This window comes from Arachis duranensis, chromosome 8 (assembly GCF_000817695.3).
Source record: "Arachis duranensis cultivar V14167 chromosome 8, aradu.V14167.gnm2.J7QH, whole genome shotgun sequence".
NCBI lineage: Eukaryota > Viridiplantae > Streptophyta > Magnoliopsida > Fabales > Fabaceae > Arachis > Arachis duranensis.
In genome coordinates, this window is record NC_029779.3 from 28,288,518 (window position 1) to 28,293,369 (window position 4,852).

Sequence of the window (4,852 nt, forward strand, 5' to 3'; positions counted from 1 at the left end):
AGTTCCGACCTACGTATAGGAGGGTGTGGTTGGCTAAGCAGAAGGTCGTTGCGTATATATATGGGGATTGGGAGGAGGCCTACAATGAGCTGCCAAGATGGGTGCTTAGTGTGCAGATAGCGATGCCAGGAAGTATCGTAGTGCTGAAGACTAGTCGTGTGCGAGTTGCAGGCTAGGTTGACGGGGAGTAAGTGTTTTTTCACCCACTTTTTTGGATATTCCCATCGTGCATCGAGACATTTAAGTATTGTAAGCTGTTGGTCAATATTGATGGGACCATTTGTTAAATTATATTAATTTTAAATAAATTAAATTAATAAAAATTTTAAACAACCCAAACAAAATTAATTTTAAATAAATGAAAAATAAACTAAATTACTGGCTCGTTAACCTAATGTTTAGGAAGGGTTAAGTATGATTTTGTTTCCTAACGTAGAGGCCGAAAATTTATTTCGTCCCCGACTATTTTTTTGCTACAAAATAGTCCCAAAGGTTTAATTTAGTTTTCAAATCGTCATTTTTACCAACTTTTTTATTTTTATTACCAAATTACCCCTAACTAAAAAAATATAAAATAAAAAATGAAAAAAAAAGGGAAAAATCTCCACGCCGCCGCCGCTTCTCTTCGCCGCCACTGTTGCTTCCTCGCCGTTGCTTCTTTCTTCCTCAGTATACACTCACACTAACGGCAAGAAGGAGAGAGCAAAGGGAGAGAGAAAGAGAAGAGAGGGGATTGGCACACACTCCACACCACCGTTGCCGCCACTGCCGCAACTCTTTCCACGCAATCCGCCACCACTACCGCAGCTCTCCTCCTCTAGCGATTCGCAGTTCACCGCAGTAACCCCTCCTCCCCCACACCGTCGCAACCCCTCCTCCCCCACCACCGCCGCAGTCCTTCCCCTCGCGATTCGTAGATCACCAGCTCTCCCTCGAGGTCCCTGCAGTGCTGTTTCAATTTTTTCTTTAATTTTTCAGATTTAAAAGAAGGTGTTTTGCTTCAGTTTATTCCATTGTTGTTGTTGTTGATGTTTCTTGTTGCATCTGTTTATCCCTTTTATTCCATTGTTGTTGTTAATGCCTTAGTTGCTTCTGTTTCTGCCTGCTTTTGTTTTTACTTTTGCTTTTGGTTATACTTTTGTTGTTTCTCTAATTCCATTATCCATTGTTATTGTTGTTATTATTCTTCTGGTTGTTATTGTTTGATTGTTGTTATTCTGCTTCTACCTGCTTCTGTTTTTGCATTTGCTTATGCCTCGTGCACTTCTGCTTTTGGTTGATTTTGGGAAAGAAGAGGGGAGGGGTATTTTCATCCGAAGAACGATTTTAAAATTAAGTTAAACCTTCGAGACCATTTTATAGCGAAAAAAGGCCGAGGACGAAATAAGTTTTCAGCCTCTACGTTAGGGACCAAAATCGTACTTAACCCTGTTTAGGAATTATATTAATCTAAAAAAATAAACTAATTTACACTCTTGTCAAACTTCTACAGTCTATTTAATCTAACATTAGAAACCTAAATTAGGTTTACCTAAACTCTTAAACAACTTCTAATCTAGTTAATCACTACTCTAACTAAGAATTGTTAATCACTATTCCACCGTGCATTTTGTACTTTTGAAATCCTAGCAAAACACTAAACCATTACTCTAACTACCATTCATAGTTTAAAAATCTCAATAGCGCATAGAACAAAATTATAAGACTTAACATCACAAACTATTATTTATATTTTACAGATATTCAATTTCGGAAGCTAACGTCTTTATGGATGGAACTAGTAATATGGGCGACACCGTCTAATCGATAGATACGATTCGGGTCGTCTTCCATTTTTATAGTGTCAATCCTATGGGTTTTTTGCCGCAAATTTTCTCTGGAAGGGGGGAGATTTGGTGAAATGTAATTTGAGCTAGTGGATTTGAATTCTTTATATAGGTATATAAATACTAAATCGAAGCTAGTGGATTCGATTTACCACTAGCTTTCATTCAATGTAAATCGAAGTAAGTCCATTCGATTAACTAGTGCTTAGTTCGAATCCACTCAATTCGAATTACTAGGGAAAAAAATCGTGTGTAATTCGAAGCTAATGGTTTCGATTTAATATAGATGGACTTCAAAATCAACTAAATCGAATCTAGTCTATTCGATCTATTCATAATCCTAGTAGTTCGAATTTGATTTATTCGATTTACCATTGCAATAGCTAAATCGACTTTAATCAATTCAATTTACATAAAAGTGTCTATGAGGACATGCACGTAACGTTTTATGCTTTAGGGGATCCATGTAATTTTGTGATTCAAAGGGTTTATTAATGTGCTTTGCCCTGTATTTAATATTATACATCTTGGTTGGTTGAGTAGGAAAAACCAAAGATTTTTTTATCATTCGAAAAAGAAGCCGTTTTTACCCAATTTTCATTGTATCTTGCATAATCCTAACATTCATACTCTCCTTCTTCACCTTCACAGTCTTATTTTTCATCTTCTCCTTCCTTCACTTCAACTCCAAGATCAAGTCATGGTATAACTGTCATGCGTGTCGCACCTATCTCAACATGTCATGGACCACATACTTTGGTGGACAATGTGGCCATGAAGATGATAGGGCAGAGGAGGAGAGAGATGACGATGACGACGACAACGACATGTCTTAACAAACCAGACTTGCTGTCTAGATTCATGGGATCCATCGAAGACATCAAGTATTTGAGAGACATAGTCATTAGTTTCTTGAGTATGAATTGGTTGAGAACAAGTTGAGAATTTTATTCTTGTGAACATTGAAATTGCAGAGTGTGTATTTTGTAGTTTGAAGTTGCAGTTTAGGGTTATGCAAGATATGATAAAAATTGGAGAACGACGTCATTTCTGAACAGAGGGGTCAGGGACCATTTTATCCCCCGTCAGAATTGTCATGGACCATTTTGTCCTCCGTTAGAGTTGACGGAGCAAAGGATCTAAGTGACTGACGGAATTAATTGTTAAAGACCAATCAGATAATTAATTTTAATTGAAAACTAAAGTTTTTTATTCGAATTTTTTGAGGCCAAAATGAATAAATACTCTTGATAATTTGATCAACTTTAGAAGAAAGAAATTGGTAAAATCCTCATTCTTGATATAAATTAACTAAATCAGTTATCATTTATGAATAATAACACTATTTAAATTTGTGGGTATCTATTTTGTTTCTATTCGACTAAAACAGATAATTATTCAATTTGATGTAAGATGAATTTTTTATAAAAAAATGTTAAATATAATTGGATTATTTTATTGAATTTAGTTTTGTATATTAGCGGGTGACTAAGTCGATAAATTAGTCATATTAAATTACTACCGATAAATTTTTATTTTTGGCAATAAATTTATTAATAATTAAAAAAATAAAAAAATAAATACAAAATATAAAATTGGATTTATCGACAGATATCTAATCTACCAATAAATCCAAGTAGTGAAACGCGGTTTTAATAACACACAATACATTATCATCAAATTTACCCATTGATAAACTTGTCTCAAATTCAAAATACGTACCCTCCCCTAATACCTCTACAATTCATAAACTCATACCTACATCATACCCTTCCCCAAATCAATTACATCCTAACATTTCGAACACCCAAAGATCCATCCAAATCAATTCCCCATCCTATTGAATACTTTACCTGAGTCAACACTAATTAATTTTACAATTTTTCATTAAAAATATTGATTCCTTGACATTGTCATAGATGTTAATTCCTTGACATTGTCATACAATTATATCGAAAAAAACCAATTCGTTCTACTTCGAATGGTGATAGAAACAAACAACTGAAACTTTGTTGACATAATAATGATTGGTTTTACATATGACGTGGAACTTGCTCTTCCATATATACTAGAGCTTTAATATGGTAGGCAGCTTAATATGGTTGAGAATGATTGATAATAAGACAGCCAACCTAAGAATGCAACACCAAAGGGGAAAGGACCATATTATTGTTCATTCACACCGGCAGTATGTACATTAAATCAACTCAAAGGATCGATAAAGGTGGAATCAAAACTAGCAAGTAGCAACCCTCATAGTCATTAGCAAAAGCTGTCACAATGTGTAGTGAACAAATTAAAGCGCGTTCAAAACATAGTTCGCCTGCCAGAGTGCCAGAGGAATTAATACCTTGCATGCTATCTAACAAATTAACAATACAGATTACAGAATACTTTAGCCAACATTCAAACTGCTATCAAAACCACCCAACTCATTCCCAAACACGCCCTTCCCTTCTGCATTCTTCATTCCAATGGAGAACAAGTCAAAAGTTAGGTGAAATTATACTTAGGTTCAATTTGGACAAAAAACTTAATTAAGCTTCTTTTGAAAAAATAGCTTAAACAATAAATTATTATATTAAGAGTAAACACTCAATTCGATTTTTGTCTATTTTTTCGAAGGACAAAGCAATTCCTGTCCCAAAAAAAGTGGACACTTCGATCCTCAACCATTTTACTTTGAAACAATATGATCCTTCTGTTAAAAAATAAGTTAAATAATAATAAAAATTAATTTTGTGGGAGGTTTTATTTATATTTTGTGGAGGTTTTAAACCTCTACAAACTATTAATAAATTTATTTTTGAAAAATTCCTTTACCAATGGTGGTTAAGTGAAGAAAAACTATCAATGAAAATGATGCCACAAAAAAAATAATAATTGTAGTACAAATACTTTTTAAAAGAAAAAAATAACATCGAATAAGAAATAAAAAAGGAGAACTTTAATGTTGATAATATTGGTATTAGTGATGATGAGGGTAGAAGAAATAATGATGATGATAAATCAATAAAAATAATAGA